Source organism: Bubalus kerabau, chromosome 4, assembly GCF_029407905.1.
Source record: "Bubalus kerabau isolate K-KA32 ecotype Philippines breed swamp buffalo chromosome 4, PCC_UOA_SB_1v2, whole genome shotgun sequence".
Taxonomy (NCBI): domain Eukaryota; kingdom Metazoa; phylum Chordata; class Mammalia; order Artiodactyla; family Bovidae; genus Bubalus; species Bubalus kerabau.
In genome coordinates this window covers 10631255-10650139 of record NC_073627.1, presented here as the reverse complement: position 1 = coordinate 10650139, position 18885 = coordinate 10631255, and positions in this window count along the sequence as shown.

The window sequence follows — 18885 nt, the reverse complement described above, 5'->3', positions numbered from 1 at the left end:
TGTGCGTGCTCAGTCGCTAAGTCGTGTCTGACTCTTTGTGACCCCGTGAACTGTAGAATGCCAGGCTCCTCTGTCCATGGGATTTTTCTAGGCAAGAATTTTGGAGTGGGTTGCCATTTCCTTCTCCAGGGGATCTCCCCTACCCAGGGATCAAACCCACGTCTCCTGTGTTTCCTGCATTGGCAGGCGGATTCTTTGCCACTGAGCCACCTGAGATGCCCTCCGGCTCAGGTGAGCCATCCTCAAATGACCACTCACAGCATTCCTGGAGTTCCACATGCCTCCCCACAGCTGGGTTACTCTTCCTACATAAGGAGATTGACAGATAATAGAGTCCACATAGAACTGGGGGGATTTGAAAGGACCTTTAGCATTTAGTGTACCCCAAAGGTCCTCACATCTCAATACAGAAAGGTGATTCGGCCCACAAGTCAATGATTGGCCTGTGGTCACACACACGAGTTAGCAGCAAATCTGAGTCCGGGTCAGGTGTCCCAAGGCCTTATCCACCACTCGGTGCAGACCGCCCTGTTCAGAGTCCTCACCAACAAAGCGGCTTTTCTTTACTCTGTACAGGTATTTTCTTTAGGGAGCCCTCCAGGATTGGGCCTCGAATGTGGCCCATTCTTCCCTTTAGTTACATGGGCAAACACGTTTTCTAGAACACATGCAAAATGGCTTGGGATGAGTACCGTGTAACTGGACACCTAAGTAGGAAGGCAGGACAAATGATTGAAAAACAGCCAGACAGATCCTCTGCTCTAAGGGAAGGGGCGGGCCCTCCTTCCCAGGAGTCCCGGAAAGGGTTCTTCAGGAGGCATCGTGTAGATATTGGGGTACCTGGGGGAGGGAGGTCAGATCTGGGGAGACAGGGGATCAGGGAAGCTTTGTGAATTGATTTTCACTCCAATTAAGTCTTTGGAGATGAAGGTAGAATTTCAACTGGGGGAGTTGGAGGAAAGTGGTAAGTGGCGTTGAAGGTGTACCCTCGTGGAGGGGAAGGGACCATCTGGGAAGGAATAGCTTGTTTGGACAGAATGATTTGAAAACTAGATTTATGGAAAAGAGATGGTTTTCTCTGCCCTTCTCACTGAGGCCACGCCTTCCGTTTGGTTTTCTGTGCTTCTGTTGCAGCAGAGTGGAGGGCGGACCGCTTGGCTCCTGGCTACCGTGGGCGACCGAGTTGTTGCCTTTGCTCCAAAATCAAGTGTCTCATTCAGTTAAATCCAGGACAGAGCCAGGATCAAGGCCACCAAAACTCTTCCTCAGCCTGTGACCCATACTTAAAGTATTTAATCTCAGTAGGAATCTCTTTGTTACAGGTTGTGATGGGGATGATGACGATAAACGTCTGAGACTACGTGTATGTATGTTTGTCCATTTTGAAAACTTACTAGATGAACCAGCATGATCAGGAGACCACGTTTCTCAAAACGTTGTTCTAGAATTTCAAGTTATTGGAAATGGTACCTACAGCTTTCACATCTAACTTTCCTTTTTATTTGCAATAACTACGCCCTCATTAGGGGCTTCCCCGGTAGCTCAGCTGCTAAAGCATCCACCTGCAATGCAGGAGACTGCGGTTCGATTCCTTGGTCGGGAAGATCCCATGGGAAGGGCATGGGAACCCACTCCAGTATTCTTCCCTAGAGACTCCCTGTGGACAGAAGAAGCCTGGTGGGCTGCAGTTCATGGGGTCGCAAAGAGTCGGACATGATTGAGCGACTAAGCACAAGACACAAGACAAGACGCTCTCATCCTAACATGTATTTGTGGTTTCTCCATTTTCTCGATTAATCTTGCCAGACGCGTGCTTGTCTCGCTGATGTTTTCAAACTGCTAGTTGTCAGTCTCATTTTCAGATCTAGGATGAGTTTTCCTGGGCTCGGGGAGATCTGCTCCTTTGTGTTTGCTTCTTTATTAACTCCTTTCTTTATCCGTGACGGTTGCTGTCCTTTTGTTCAAGTTCTGCGCTCAGCGCGTGGATGTCAGTGTCTGTCTTCGAGCAGGTGTGAGATGCCGGCTTTCAGTCCGCTGTGTGCAGACGTGCGATTCTATTCTCATCTCTGCTCAGACATTCCTCTGACAGGCCCTCATTCCTGCTTGACAACAAGAACACTAAATTTAACTCCCGTTAACCCAGTAAACAGTTCCGTCAGGCATTTTCCTCTAGCGGCATCTGGTTTAAAGCTTCATCCCTCTCAGGTAAATATCTGAGCCCATTCGACGATGAGTCCACCACCTCCGTCTGCTCCAGGCTCCTCTCCAAGCCCAGGCGCAGCTGCCAGGAGGAGAATGCGGGAGCCCTCTGACCCCTTCACATCCCAGGAGCCCACACCTGCAGCCTGCTGAGGGCACTGGGCCTCGGGGTGTCACCCAGAGAGGTGCATGCCCGTGGCTGGCCGCAGGCTATGGGGGTGGGGTCCCATCAGATTCTTGGAGACTTCTCTTGTGTCCCGTGGTGACCCCTGGGTCTTCAGGCACTGTCCTCTCCTCCCCTAGCCAGCCAGTGCTGGGGATCCGACAGAGTCTCTGCTCTCATTCTTATGAGAAGGGACACTCCCAGCCCACCAGTGGGTGATATGTGGGGAGGCACGGCTGGCCCTCCAGCCACGTCAGTGGCCTCCCTGGGTCCATAGGAACTTGAGGAATCCTGTCCCGTCCACCTTGACATGATGGGCACAGGTGGGAGCTGCCTGCCCGCCTTGCCCCAGCTCTGATGTACCTGCGGGTCTGCTTCTTGGCTACCTTCAGGGGAAGGGGGTGCTTCAGCTGAACCCTGAGCCCTTCAGACTTCAGGGAAGACGATCTTGTTGCTCTGGGGTGGGGGGGGTCACTTTTCCACCCCACCCCCCAGCACGCAGTGTACTGTGCTGTCCTTCGTCTCACGGGGTGATCTGCTGAGGTGAGGGTGGGACACAGGAGGGGCAGCAGAGTGGCCCAGTGTCTTCAGTTACTGCCGGGGACCATCTCCTTGCAGAATGTATTAATCTGAATGTGCTTTCCTTCCCCATGATGTCTTTCCTCCAGAAACAGAGGAGAGAGGTGGGTGTGGTCAGGCAGCCTCTGATCTCAAAGCCTTTTCCTTTCTGATCCACAGTGAAAAATCATCTGGCCATCTCGTTGCCCAGGACTGACCCTGGTGTGCAAGACGGGAGTTAAAGGCATGAAGGCAGGGGACTTGCCTGCCTCTCCCCACTTCTGAGGCCTCCAGGAGCTTCAGTGATCCTTGGTCTGTGGCTGCATCTCTGTGGTCACTGCCTCTGTGTCACATGGCCTCTGCCCTATGCACCTCTGCTTTCTCATAAGGACTCTCTCATTGGATGAGGGCCCACTCTCATCCAGGAGGATCTCATCTCACTAGTTACTTCCCAAATAAAGTCTCCCTCACAACTCCAGGTGGACATGAATCTTTGGGGGACCCTATCCAACCCAATGTGGTGTGGGATTCAGGGTCTCTGCTGAAGCTGACACCTTCCCAGGATCTCTCAGCTCCTCTTCCGGTGAGCAGGCTAGATCCAGGGGACAGTGGAACATCTGAGGCTTTCGTTCCTTTTCCAGGACCCTCCACCTGCCGCAGAAGCGCAGGTGTTTTGGAGGCTGGAATGTGGTCTTACGGGCCCTGGATAATCTGAGCATCATGGGGAGCACCCGCATCTCCAGGAGACAATTCGACCTTTGTTGTGAGTAGCTGCTCCTTCAGGCCCCAAAGCAGAGGAGCGGGAGGTCCAACATCGGCTGACGATGCTCGTGGCCTGGGCCGCGATTACGGTGTCTGGTGCCTTTGTGCTTCTGCCCAGCCAGGTGGAGCACTGTTCTGCCACCATGTAAGAGTGAGCGTCAGACTTGGGGGCCCCAGAAGGTCTAGCTGAGAGTTTTCGGGTTTGGGGCAAACATAGCTGTCACCTGGTCTATTGAAGCTCTAAGTGGCTGCGTGTTGCAATGACCCAGAATTCTTGAAAGAACTGATGTCTGAGTCCCAATTCTGATGCAAATTAAATATGTGAACTGTTAGAAATTGATTCTAATATGAATCCTGGAAATGGGTTGTGGCCCGGGTTTGGGGGATTGTTAAAGTCTCTTTTCCAAAACCGCTTTATTTAGGTCCAGTTAACACTCATGGGTCACCCAGTCTCAAGCGTGTAGTACAGCGGTTTTCAGGAGTCATAGCGCTGTGTGTCCGTCATCACAATCTTGTTTTACAACATTTTGTTGCCCCCAAAAGGAACCCCAGACTTGTCAGCAGGCGCCTCATTACCACCACCACCGCCCTCTCAGCCCCAGGCAATCCACTTTCTCTCTCTCTGAGATGTGTCCATTCTGGCCTTTCATATGAAAGGAACATGAAGTTGTTGTGCCTGGCTTCTTTCCTTAACACGTCTTCAGGGTTCATCCACGTTGTAACATTCCTTTTTATCGCTGAACACTGTTCTATTTTATGCACGTGCCACATTTTGTGTCTCCACTCATCAGTCATGGACATTTATGTTCCTTCCACATTTTTGCTGTTATGAGTAACGTTGCTACGAACACTCACATGCAGGTTTTCCTGTGGATGCTCTATTGCCTTGAAGTTTACCATTTCCTGGAACTTCCCTGGTGACACAGCGGAGAAGAATCTGCCTGTGAATGCAGGGGACACGGGTTCAACCCCTGGCCTGGGAAGATTCCACGTGATGAGGGGCAACGAAGCCCTTGCGCCACCACCATTGAGCCTGGGCTCTAGAGCCTGCGAAGTGTAACTGCTGAAGCCCACGTGCCTAGAGCCTGTGGCCCACAGCAAGAGAAGCCACTGCAGTGAGGAACCCCCCACCCCAATGAGGAGTAGCCCCTGCTCGCTGCAACTAGAGAAAGCCCACACACAGCAACAGAGATCCGGTGCAACCAAATATAAATGAATAATTAAAATTATAACCAAAAAAAAGTCTACCATTTCCTGTCGATCTATGAATGTTCAAAAGAAGAAATTGATTATCACCTCTCACTAGTATAAACCAGCTTCTTCTTGCTAGTGTTTGCTTCTCATCTCTAATCCTGATCTTTCTGTAATTAAACAGAATCTCTTGTGATTAAAATGTAGCTTGATAGTAATCATTTTTTTAGTCCAATCTGATAACCTCTGTCATTTTACTGGCAAATTTAGTCCATTCATAATCATAATTCCTATTCTGGGTTTGTAGCTACCATATTATGAAATTTCTTATTTTACATTTTATATATTTTCCTCTTTTCTTGTCTTTCTGATTGAGCTTTCGGTAGTTCATCCCCACCCCAGTAGTTTGGAAATTGCAGAGAACTGTCTTTCTTTCTTTAGTTAGCCTTACATTGTGAATATTTAGTCTAAAAGGAATCAATGTTTCCTCATTTATTCTCAAAAAGGAGAACCATAGAATGTTTCAACTTCTATCATCCTTCCCAGTGTATATTTTAAAAAAAGAAAAAAACAGCAAACAGCTTCTTCATTTGAAATATTCATAAATTGACAGGGGAACTTCACTGGTGGTCCAGTGGCTAAGAGTCAGCTCTCCTAATGCAGGGCCCAGGTTTGAACCCTAGTCAGAGAACAAGATCCCATGTGCCACAATTAAAGATCCCATGCCACATCTAAAAAAGATCCCACATAAATGTTAAAATGTTAAAAAATAAAATAAATTGACAGGAAACTGTGTACAGAGAGGTCCTGTGTACACTTCACCCCGTTTTCCACAACAGTTCCATCTTGCTGCTGCTGCTAAGTCACTTCAGTCGTGTCCGACTCTGTGCGACCCCAGAGACGGCAGCCCACCAGGCTCCCCCGTCCCTGGGATTCTCCAGGCAAGAACACTGGAATGGGTTGCCATTTCCTTCTCCAATGCATGAAAGTGAAAAGTGAAAGTGAAGTCGCTCAGTCGTGTCTGACTCTTAGCGACCCCATGGACTGCAGCCCACCAGGCTCCTCCATCCATGGGATTTTCCAGGCAAGAGTACTGGAGTGGGGTGCCATTGCCTTCTCCGAGTTACATCTTACGTGATTATAATACAGTATCAAAACCAGGAAACTGACACTCATAAAATTGTGTACAGTCCTCTCATTTGATCAGATGTGCAGATTTATGTAACCACCACAATCAAGGCACAGGAGTATTCCCTCACTACCAAGATCTCCTCGACTTCCTTTAGAGTCACACCCACTACCTATAACCTTCCCCACTGCCTATAACCCCTAGCAAGCACTGATCCCTTTTCCATCTCTATGATGTTGTCATTTTGACAAAATGATATAAAATCATCCTGTATGTGACCCTTGGAGATGAACCTTTTTTCTCAGTGTAATGCCCTTGAGATCTATCCAGGTTGTTGTCAGTAATACTTTGTTTTTTTTTTTTTTTTTGCTAAGTGCTATTCAAGGGTACAGATGTACCAGCTTTTGTTTAACCATCCTACTTCTACTGTCAGACGTTTTACTTGTTTTTACTTTTTGGCTTTTATGAATAAAAATTGCTATAAATAATTATATACAGATTTTTATGTGGACATAAGTTTTCTTCCTCCAGGATAAATGTCCATGACTATAATCCCGGCCCATATGATAACTGTATGTTTAGATTTTTTGAAGTCTTTATTGAATTTGTCACAGTATAGCTTCTGTTTTCGGAGAAGGCAATGGCACCCCACTCCAATACTCTTGCCCAGAAAATCCCATGGATAGAGGAGCCTGGAAGGCTGCAGTCCATGGGGTCACTAAGAGTCGGGCACGACTGAGTGACTTCACTTTCACTTTTCACTTTCATGCTTTGGAGAAGGCAATGGCAACCCACTCCAGTGTTCTTGCCTGGAGAATCCCAGGGATGGGGGAGCCTGGTGGGCTGCCGTCTATGGGATCGCACAGAGTTGGACACGACTGAAGTGACTTAGCAGCAGCAGCAGCAGCTTCTGTTTTCTGTTTTGGTGTTTTGGTGTTTTGGCCTCGAGGTATGTGGGATCTTATCTCCCTGACCAGGGGTTGAACCTGCACCCCCTGCATTGGAAGGCAGAGTCTTAACCACTGGACCACCAGGGAAGTCCTAATCAGTGTTTTCTACTTGGGTTTTTCCTTCATTCTCACTTTGCTCCACAAGGAAGTGGGGAGAGTTTGGGAGACTCTGAGGAAACAGCCCCAAAGCCCAAAACATGAAAAGACCAGACTGGGCAGAAATGAAATTTCCAGATCCTGACTCAAGGTTTTCCCCGATTGCTCAACTTAAAGCATAACCACATTCCAGGTAGAAGAAAGTCCATTTTTATTCTAAAAGCCCAGCATGCCTTGTGTTTTTGCTATTCTCTCCCCTTCAGTCTCATAAACAGCCTGAGAATGACTCAGACGTAAACATCAATCAGGAACTGTCTCCAGCCTGCGAGACAAAATCCAGCGCCGTCTGCAAAGCAAAGTTCTGCTCCCTCATTTTATCGCTGTTTTGATTTCCAAGGGGTCCCCAGGGCATCTGGTTTCCATCAGTTCCCACTTCCTCCAGATGGAATGACCCAGCCAGCTCCCCATGGGTCAGGCTGGGGTTCCTTCCCCACACCTCCTTTCTCACTTTTGGAGAGTTGGAGATTTCCTCTGTGTTCCCTGGTTTATGTCAGATATGTGCACAAAGTAATCGGATGGCTCTGTGTATTTCTGCATTCCTTGACATTATGTGACTTGTCTCCATCTTGAGAACTATGGCTGTTTTTTGTAAATCACTGAAGAGTGACAGAAACTGGTGGAAAGGGTCAGGGCAAGGGAAGAGCCTCAGACCCCTCCCACCATGGGCAGACGGACCGCCAACCATAGTGGGTCTTGGGTCTGAGGAGGGCCCCAGTTTGGCTTTCCCAAAGCCATTTCTCAAGCCCACGTGCACTGATTCCCAAGTGAAAGAAGCCCCACCAGCAATCGCCAGCTTCCCCCAAGCCTTCCCACGGGGCAAGTATTTCCTGACGTTTCACAGGCAGGGACGGAATGCCAGGTGCTGAGGTCACAGTCGACCGTTGGCGTGTTTGTGCATTAGAGAGACAGACCCAGGATACATGTGTAAACGAGCTAAATCACAGCACTGGGAAAACATCACCAGTGCTGGTTCCGGAAAGACTGGGTCACTCACGGCATCTGTAAATGTGGAAAAACGTTCCAGGGGTATGAAGGCCCGTGCTAATAAGAGCTGTGCCCCCAGGTGAGTCTTGAAGCTTCATTGAGTCAATATAGAATTCAGAGGTTCTCAGAGCCTGTTCAGCATTTCCAGGGTAGGATGCGTCGCAACAGGAATGAAGCTCACAGAATGAAAGCTCGCTGCCCTGACCAGACAGCTGTTGTCTGATGCTGAGTCCAGTGTCCTGTGGACCGAACCCCAGGGTGCAGAGATAGGAGGCCTTCGGGGATCACCCAGTTGGACAATTTTATAAATGAGGACTCGGCTAACTGAACACACCTCCCCCTCCCTGCCATGTCAGCTCCGTGTCCTCGGGAGGGGCGCCCCATCACTGTGTGCCTCACTTTCCTCCTTGGAATATCTTTTCACTAAGATGCTGAGAAACAGCCTTACCTCCTATGCGGGGTCTACAGCCCACACGCAGGTCCAGACAGTGCTACCAGGATCGTCTTGGCTGGGCTCTGCTCTTTGATGCCGGCAGCTGTGCGCTTGCAGAAGCTGTGTCCTCTGTACAAAATACAGCCATGCTTTGCTGCCAAGAATTGAGAAAATGGAAAATTTAGCTTCTCGTTCCACGACGCAGAAGTTCTGACAGTTACATTTGGGTAATGGAAGTTTGAGGTTTTCATGGTTTTCTGGTATTCTGACCACACCACACCAAAACTTGGCACTGGTTGCTAACACACTCTGGATCAAGGTTTGACCTGAGAAACAGGACGAGCAGGATGTGTGTGTGTGTGTGTGTGTGTGTGTGTGTGTGTGTGTGTGTAGGCTTATTACAAGGGACTGGCTTATGTGATTGTGGTTGGCTGGCTAGGCAAGTCTGAATTCACAGGGCTGGCTCTTAGAAAGGGCACACTGGAACTCCTGAGCACTAGCTCAAGCTGTTGGCCACAGATGAAATTCTTTCGGATCTGCTTCTAAGGCCTTTCAACTGATCGGGTGAGGTCCACCCCAATTATCCAGGCTATTTCCCTTTTGTAAAACCAATTGATGATGGACCTTTATCACATCCACAAAATTACCTTCCCAGCAGCATCTAGGTTAGTGTTTGAATGGATGGCTGGGGACTGTCGCCTTGCCACACAGACCCAGATCTGACCCTGCACTCTCTGTCCATGCAGAATGAGCCCTTTTATACCTGCCAGTCCTTGAAATTCGCATTTGCTAGACTCTCTGATGCCACCGAGATAACAGACTTCACCACTGACTTCACCAACTGATTGTGGACCAGTGGGGATTTTAATACCGGGCCCTGCTCACCCCAGGCCTCCTTTGTGGCCTCTCTGCCCATAGCATACCAGCTACTGACTCCTCTTGACTTAAATGTGTACCTAAGAAGTGCACTTTTCCTGTGTCCCAGGCCTTCAGACCTCTTGTCTGCTGGTCTGGTGCTTCTCAAGCCACCTGTGGCAAAGGACCAGTTGCTTTGTTTTGCTTTTCATTTCCAATCCATTATGCGACTTATACTTTTGTAAAATACGATAAAGATGAACCACCAGGAAAATGACCATGCATTTAGATGCCCGGCAGCTCTCAGAGTGTCTGGACATTGGCTCGTGATTTCTGTGTCCACCACAAGCCCAGGACAAGCAGTCTCAGGGCATCACTGGGTACGGAGCAACTCATGACTTCCTTCTGTGAATATTTCTCAAGTGTGTGCTATGTGCCGGGCACTGCCTTATCTCAGGGAACTTTAAATGGAGGGGGACAATGAAGAAACATCACAAATAAGTACATTAAACTATGTTAGAGGGTGAGAGCTAGAGGAAAGGAGAGGAGGAGAGTGCTGGGTTGGTTGGGCTTCCCACCTCCCGCCACCCTTGACTGGGTATATCAGGTTCTAAATAGTGAAGTAAATCCATCTGTAGAAAAGTGTGCATGGTTGTCCTTACCTGCTAATGTGCGTGTTATGTGTTAAGTTGCTTCATTGTATCCAACTCTTTGCAACCCTGTGGATTGTAGCCCACTAGGCTCCTCTGTCCATGGATTCTCCAGGCAAGAATACTGGAGTGGGTTCCCATGCCCTCCTCCAGGGGAATCTTCCAGACCCAGGGATCAAACATGTGTGTTTCTTATGTCTCCAACATTGGCAGGCAGGTTCTTTACTGGTGAACCACCAGGGAAGCCCAACAAACAAACCATCTGAGCCACCAGGGAAGCCCAAGAATATTGGAGTGGGTAGCCTTTCCTTCTCCAGGGATCTTCCTGTATCTTTTAAGTCTCTTGCATGGGCAGGTGGGTTCTTTACCACTAGCGCCACCTGGGAAGCCTTATCTCTTAATACACTTGTGTTTTAATAGTAATCTCATTACACAGGATGAGAACTGAGAGCCCAGAGTTGACATGTGTGACAAAGTTGTCAACCCTGAGGGCCTGGGATCTCTGAATCGGCAGCGGAAGCGTGTGGACGAGCCCCCAGGGATTTCTGAATGGAGATGGGAGCAGACAGAGCAGGAGGAAGAAGAAGAAAAGGTAACAGAAAAGACTGAGGTTAAGAAGCCAGGCTCCCCAGGACTTCCCTGGTGGTCCAGTGGTTAAGACTCTGCGCTTCTACTGCAGGGGGTGTGGTCCCTGGTCATGGAACTAAGATTCCACATGTATCATGGCAAGGTCAAAAAGGGAAAAAAGGAAGCCAGGTATACATCTACCCTGGAGAAGGCAATGGCAACCCACTCCAGTCCTCTTGCCTGGAAAATTCCATGGACGGAGGAGCCTGGTAGGCTACAGTCCATAGGGTCACAAGGAGTCAGACACGACTGAGCGACTTCACTTTCTTTCTTTCTATAGTTCTTTTTGGAGAATGAAATGGCAACCCACTCCAGTGTTCTTACCTGGAGAATCCCATGGATGGAGGGGCCTGGTGGGCTGCCATCTATGGGGTTGCAAAGAGTCGGACACGACTAAGCAACTAACACACACACACACACACACATATTACCCCTCATGCTGAACAGGAGGAGGGAGGAATGCTCAGGGCTCATTTTAACTCGGTGGGTGGCAGCTTCAAGGGAGGGCGCTGGGGTCCCATAGACTTAGCACAGTGCAGACAATCTGAGAAATCATTAGTCTTGCTGCAATTAGCAATTTTTTTGAGCAACAATAATGTGTTCATTGGCATCACCCCAGTGGACTGGGTGCTCAACTGTGAAGGAAAAGAACAAAATCTAAGAATGTGCATAAAGGGCTAGAAATAGAGTGTCGAGGCTGCCTAAAAACTGCCATGAAGCCAGGGACCCTGGAGAGCTTTTTATCTTCCAGGGTGAAAAGAAATTCCAGGAGAACGTGCGAGTATTGTTCCACTTGAGATGTAAAATGGAGACGGGTGATAATAACAGGTGAGCCAATAGTGCCCATTGTTCATCCACATGCTGCCCTATGAGGGGGGCACTTTTGTTGTCCCTCGTTTTCAAATGAGGCCTGAAGGGCTGGCTGGCCAAGGCTGAGGGTGGGCTCATGCGACAACCACTGGCCATTTGGCTACATGTCTGGGCTTCTACCCACAGTGCCATCCTGCCTCTCAGGAGTACCCCGCATCCCTTTCAGCAAGCTGGGGGAGCTGTTCTGGGTAGAGGGAGCAGCCCTGCTTCCCCAGAGCCCCAACAACCAAGGACCCTCAGAGAGCTGGTACTTTTCCGGCTCAGCCAGTCAGAGACCAGCACCCAAGACAGTGCCTGTGCCCCAGGCCAGGCTCCAGTAAGCTAAGCTCTCCCAACAAGAAGAGCCCAGGGTACTTCCTCAGAGCCGGCTGGGGCACGGAGCCTCCCCCATCACCTGTGTTTGGAAAGAGATGGGCAGAGGGATGGAAGGATGGATGGAGAGAGGTGGATGGAGGGAGGGAACGAGACGGGGGACAGCCAGAGCAGTGGAGAGCTGCCAGCAGAACAAAGGCAGAGCTTTGCGTGAGCCCCGACTGGTGGCTGTTGGCATCAGGGAGCTGGCAGTGGGCTAGTTAGAAGCGGGATGTCCTTTGTGATTGGTTATGGGACACATTCGTTTTCTGCAGGTTGGCCCAGAGTTGAAAGCAGGGACAAAAAAACAGGGAAGCTGGCAGTCACTGACCAAGTCCTGGCTGTTTCGTCCTGTCCCAGCACAGGGTGTCGTCCGAGCTCTATGGTCATTCACGGGCTGGCTCTTGTATGTTTGATCGCCCCTGCTGAGAATGTTCTCCCAATGCAGGCTCCCAATGCACGTGCTCTGGTGGGCATTGTGCCCCAGGGAGCTGAGGGTCCACTGTGCTCCTGGAAATGGACTCACAGACCCAGGAGCAGGGCGGCTCTACCCCCCTGGCGTGGGGACAGAGGGCTGCATCGTGGTCACAGATGGGACCTACCCCGGTCCTCTTTGTGGGGACTAAACTGAGCCTCAGGACCCCCTTGCCTGGCCAGATACCCACTGTTCTCTAGCCAGTTAGCTCTGAAAAGCCTGGGAGCTTGGGACTGGGGGTGGAGAGGAAGGAAGCCCAGTTAGGTGGCCTCACCCCTAGTGTCTTCAAGTCAGTCTCCCCTGTGCTGCCTTGCCATGTAACATGCTGCTTTGCTGTTGGTGTTACTGACTGGTTGTTCAGTCGTGTCCCACTTTTTTATAACCCCATGGGCTGGAGCCTGCCAGGCTCCTCTGTCCATGGAATTTCCCAGGCAAGAATACTGGAGTAGGTTGCCATTTCCCTCCTCCAGGGGATCTTCCCGACCCAGGGATCCAACCCGCTTCTCCTGCACTACAGGCGGATTCTTTACAACTGAGCCACCTGGGAAGCTCGGCACTGCTGCTTATCCTGTCTTTACCTGGAATGTGCATATTCTGTTATCATGCATAATTTTCATTCACTTTGATTTCCTTCAGGTGTTGCATTGCATGTCATTTATCTTGATCTCCGAGTGTTAAGGGTTCCCATAAATTCTGCACCCAAAGCAGGTGCCTCTCACTCCTTACCCCTCCACCTCCTTGCCTTCCAGCCCCAGGTGGTTCCCACTAGGTGTCTAGTGTTAGTGTTCCAGGGCTGACGAGTAAATTATGCACATTTTTAATGGTTTAGGGTTTCGGTCGTGGTTTCTGCTTCTTTCTCTTTTTAAAATTAATAATTAATGATTAATTCATTCCACAAATATTCCATAAGATTTTAACAGAAAAACCTGAACAAATTTTTTGGGCAACCCAGTTTTTCTTGCACCAACTCTGTTCCAAGAACCACGCCAGGGGCAGGGGATGCAAGAATGAGCGAAACGACTGTGGGTGGGCTTGGCCCTATGGAGCTTACGATCCTCACTCAGGGCAGAGTCCCGGACTCTGCAGCCCTCACAGTCCCTGCCTTTGCCCTGGTGGAAAGAGGGTTTTTGGAGAGGCCTCTGGTGGGCAGCACGCATGTTGAGGGAGTGAGCTGAGACATATGCCTCTGGTTCCTTGGGGACCGGTTTTGGCTCCACCAAGGTGGCGGTGGGCTCCCTCCGCCCAGCTGTCAGAAGCAGCCACAAGATGCCTGCCCCAAGGACTCAGGAATCGGCTCTGAGAGGCCCTGCCCTCTTTCTCCATCCTGGCCAGCACATTCCTGCTCTTTCATAAACACACTTGGAGTTTTGGAAACCAGTTCCAACCACCCCCAACCCAGGACCTCACAAGAGGTAGACCACCCATGGGTGTTAAACTAGGGTGAAGGGAGCAGCAGTGAAGGAGCCCCTCTTGTGAAACCTTCTGTGTCATCTGCTTGGCAAGCCCAGGTGGAAATGGCATCTGATCAGCCTTGCTCCTCGCTGGCAAGCCTTCCCATTCACCTTGCAGGGGAGACAGTCATGTCTGCAGGTCTGAGCTCAGGAACCCTCAGATCTTTAGGATAAGGAACAGATTGGTGTCTCTCAGCCTAAGGTCTGTGATGACGTGGGCTCTCCAGCTGACCTGTACTCTTGCGCCTTCTCTGCTGTGACGCCCTGTTTCACCGCTGTGCTATGCTCGTGTCCAACTCTTCGGGACCCCATGGACTGTAGCCCACAGGCTCCTCTGTCCATGGGATTGTCCAGGCAAGAATGCTAGAGTGGGTTGCCATCTCCTCCTCCAGGAGATCTTCCTAACCCAGGGATCAAACCAGAGTCTCTTGTGTCTCCTGCATTGGCAGCCAGACTCTTTATCATGGCATCACCTGGGAAGCCCCCCTGTTTCACTAAAGCTCTGTGTTTTCTTGGGCGGGTTCCATAGCTCGGTGGGTTATTTTCCATGTCAAAAGTGTCTCATGTTGTGGTATAAAGGCCCAGAGGTCTAAATTGTAACCTCAGTCTCTCATCCACTAAAAGGCTTCTCCGTGGTCCTTCCCCTGCCCCCACCTTTTTCACTCTTGGCTGAGGCCTGGCTTGTGGAGTGGGAGGTGGCTAATGTATTCATCCATAGGATGGATGGACACCCACGATCCTGCTATTTGTTTTCAACTTGTCCCATCTGTTCCCTTGTTCCCTTTTCCTGCTTTCTTTTAGATTATTTTTTATGATCCCATTCTATCTCTGCAATTGTCTTCCTGGTTGGTATGGACTGAATGGCATCCCCTCAAAATTCACATGTTGAAGGACTCACCCCCAGTGTGATGAGGGTGTTAGGAGGTGGAGGCTTTGGGAGGTGAAGAGGGTTAGGTGAGGTCAGGAGGGTGGGGCCCTCGTGGTGGGATTAGTGATTTAATGAGTAGACACCTGAGAGCTTGCTCTTAGCCTCTCTTTACCATGTGAGGACTTATCAAGAAGTCGGCACCTGGGGCCTTCCCACGACTCATGTCTCCTGTGTTGGCAGGTGGGTTCTTTACCTTTAGGGCCAGCTGGGAAGCCCCCATCATTTCACTGTCTCTCTCTGTGTGTATATATCTGAATCATCACATGGTACACATTAAACCAATACAATGCTGAATGTTATTTGTACCTCAATTTCAAAAACCCCTAAATTTTAAAAAATACCTGAAAAAAACTCAGACCTTCAAATCAAGAATTGTTTAGTCGATATTTTGTTTTGTTTTATGAAGATATTTTATTCCTCAGTACAAGCCAGTAATTGCACACAAAATAGAAATTCAGTAAAATCAGCTCCATTTGAGGTTAACGTAATGTGATGCGTATAAGTTTCAGCTGTAATCGATTTTTTTAAAGTACCTTTAATTACAAAGTGTCTTATACACCTAGATTTTTTAAAAATTTAAATGGTTCCTTTTGTCTTTGTTATCCTCGTAAATGTTTCATTTCTGTAGGTTTCAAAAAGTATTGTTGTTTAGTGGCTAAGTCCTATCTGACTCTTTTGCAGGCAAGAATTTCCCAGGCAAGAATACTGGAGTGGGTTACTATCTCCTTCTCCAGGGGTTCTTCCCAACCCATGGATCTAACCCCCATCTCCTGCATTGGCAGGCAGATTCTCTACCACTGAGCCACCAGGGAAGCCCTTCACAAAGAATATTGTCAGTACTATAGAACATGAATGTAATTCACAGACAAACACTTGTACTGGGGGCAGGTAGCCAAAAATGTCCCCCCGCCAGGTGAGGTGGGCAGGGCCTCCCTGAGTTGCCCCTTCTTGAGGGCTCTTGAACTCATGAATAAGAAAATTAAGCTGGTTAATATCTCCCCCTTCTTTCTCTACGGAGAGGTCAGCCACACTGCTAGAAAGCCAAATCAGGCCCTTCTGCGTGTTTTTGGAAGTAACATTTTTTTAAACTTATTTATTTGCTGCAAGCAGGGGTTACTCTCATGTTGCACAGAAAGCATGGGCTCAGGCTTCAGCAGTTATAGCACATGGGCTTGGTTGCCCCGTGGCATGTGGAATCCTCCGGAACGTGTGTCCCCTGCATTGACAGGTGGATTCTCAACCACTGGACCACCAGGAAAGCCCTAGAAGTAACATTTTATGGGAGCATGGCCACACCCACCATCCACATGTCACCTGTGGTGGCTTCAGAATTACGATGGCAGAGTTGAGTGGTTGCCACAGAGACCATTCAGATTCCGAAGCCTAAACTATTTTTATTATCTGGTCCTTTACACAAAAAATGTGCTGGCCTCCAGGACCACTAACGTGGGCTGGGGACTTGAAGAGAACTTTTGCAGCAGGCCTGTCTCTCTGAATTCCTGGTAAGACTGGGAGCAGTCGAGAGCTCAGGGCTTTTGTATTTCAGAAAACCCAGTCTCCATGGATGCCAACTGCAAATTTCCCAGCACAGAACAAAACTGTGTTTTCGCCTCTCGGGAACCCATTTAACTAGCAGGCCTGTGAGCCACACGTGAGGAGACCAGCTCTGTCCCCGAGAGGCCATATCCATGAAAAATGGGAAAGTCATCTCCTTCCATCTAAGCAGAAGGAGCGGCAAAGAGACCAACTGGATGGGGGTAGGGGCGCTGCAGATAGGACTCAGGGACCAGGTATTCTAGGTAAGGGGCCAGGAGAAGGAAGCTATTCCAGCTTGCAGCATCTCAGAGGCTGCACTAAGTGAAGCCCAGAGTGTCAGGGGCATTGCTCGGGCCCTCACAGTCTGCAGGGGCTTGGGATGTACCTCCGTCTTCACAGTGACAAGGGCATAGCGCCCAGTGCCATGTGGGGGCCAGCACGCCCTTCCCGGCCCCCACCATCTGTATGGTGGGGTCAGAAGCACTGGCCTCGAAAGATTCAGAGAAGACAAGACAGAGAGCATAGGCCCATAAGCTGAAGAGAGGGGCTGACACTGGACAGGAGCTGGTGAGTGTTCTCAGAGCTGGACCCTCAGAGAGGGCCGAGCCCCACGTCTTGGCTATTGTAAGTGGTCCTGCTGTGAACACTGTGGTACATGTATCTTTTTCAATCAGAACTTTCTCTGGACATATGCCCAGGAGTGGGATTGCTAGATCATATGCTAACCCTATTTTAAGTTTTATAAGGAATCTCTATACCGTTTTCCATAGTGGCTGCATTTTTCTGTGTCTTTAAATAAGACCAATGATGGTTCCAGCACCCCTCCACACATTCTCTGCTTCTACCTCCCCATCCCTGGAGCAGGGCTTTGCCCTTGTGGGAAATAAAGCCCACCGGCACACACCCAAGGAATGGACTTGGAGACAGGTGCAGCAGGAAGCGAGGCTTTAATGACGGTCTTGCAAGGTGGATTCTTTACCATCTGAGCTACCAGGGAAGTCCATGAATACTAGAATGGGTAGCTTATCCCTTCTTCAGGGGATCTTCCCAACCCAGGAATTGAACTGGGGTCTCCAGCCTTGAGGGCGGATTCTTTACCATCCGAGCCACCGGATGAGGTGACATGGTGATGTTGCAGGTTCTGATGGAGTTACAGGGTGGGATTGGAGAGTCCTTGTTTCCAGTTGTTTCCCAGGTGGTCTGGTCAGAGGACCACCCTTCAGGTAGGAGGCTCTCAAGCCTAAAGACCTTAAAATAAAGCTTTGCAATTAAAGTGGTTCCTTGATTGGACAAACCAGCAGCATTTGGTGAATTGGAAAATCAGATCCAAGCCTGGCTTCACTGATTGCAAAATGGGTGGGGTCATGAGAAAGTTCAGAGGCCTCTGAGAGCCATCAGGGAATTCTTAGGGGTTCCTGACAAGTCCACGGGAACTAGACAGGCGTGTCACTTCTACTGGCAACAACCAGGTGGCTGCTGATCTGAGTGGGCCCGGGTCTCTCTCAGAAGGTCTCAAGTTCTGGGGAGCCGCTTGGTTTCAGGCACACCAGCATGGCCACATGGGGTTCTTATTAGTGCTTTCCCACCAACAGAGATGCTCAGGGGGCTCCCCTGGTGGTCCAGGGGTTAAGAATCCACCTGCCAATGCAGGGAACACAGGTTTGATCCCTGTTCCAGGAAAATCCCACATGCTGCAGAGCAACGAAGCCCGTGCTCCACAGCTACTGAGCCAGCGCTCTAGAGCCTGCGAGCTGCCAGTACTGAAGCCTGGGTGCCTAGAGCCTGTGCGCCACGGGAAGAGAAGCCACTGCAGAGAGAAGCCCGAGCACCAAACGAAGAGCAGCCCCTGCTCACCCCAAGTAGAGAAAGCCTGAGGACAGCAGTGAAGACCCCGCACAGCCAAAATAAATACAATTAACAATGCTAATAATGATAGACGCTTGGGTACTCAGTAGAGCATAGGGTCCTCTGTCTCAGAGCAGGGTGACAGGGAAGGAAAGAGATTAGCAGCATAGAACGCTTGTGAGAGATGCAAGGGGGCTGGTAAGGGAGTGTCACGCTGAGAACTTAGTGGCTCCATTTTTAAAAAAGTTTTAAGGGAGGGGACACGTATACCTTTGGCTGATTCATGTTGATGTGTGGCAGAAACCAACACAACATTGTAAAGACAATTAAAAATAAATAAATTTTTAAAAAAGAGAGAGCCCAGGCAAAAAACAAAACAACAACAAAACCCAACCAATCTACCAATTGTATTTATTTTTTGGCCACCCTGCACAACATGTGGGATCTTAGTTTCCCAACCAGGGATTTCGTCCATGCTGCCTGCATTAGAATTGCAGAGTCTTAACCACTGGACTGTCAGGGATGTCTCTACATTTTTATAATCAAAGGAAAAGTAAGGAGGGGAGAAAGACCACCTTCTTCCTCCTCCTCGAGTAGACATCAAGCTTTCATCATTAGTTCCTCCTCCACGTTGGGCAAGGGAGTTTTCTTGTCCCTACGTGGTCAAATGGGGCTGCCATGATGCAGTGGAGATGAACAAAAAAGCAGTAATATACAGTAAATAGGGTAAATAACTCAGGTTTCAGTATAATGTCATCTTTTCCTTATGTTT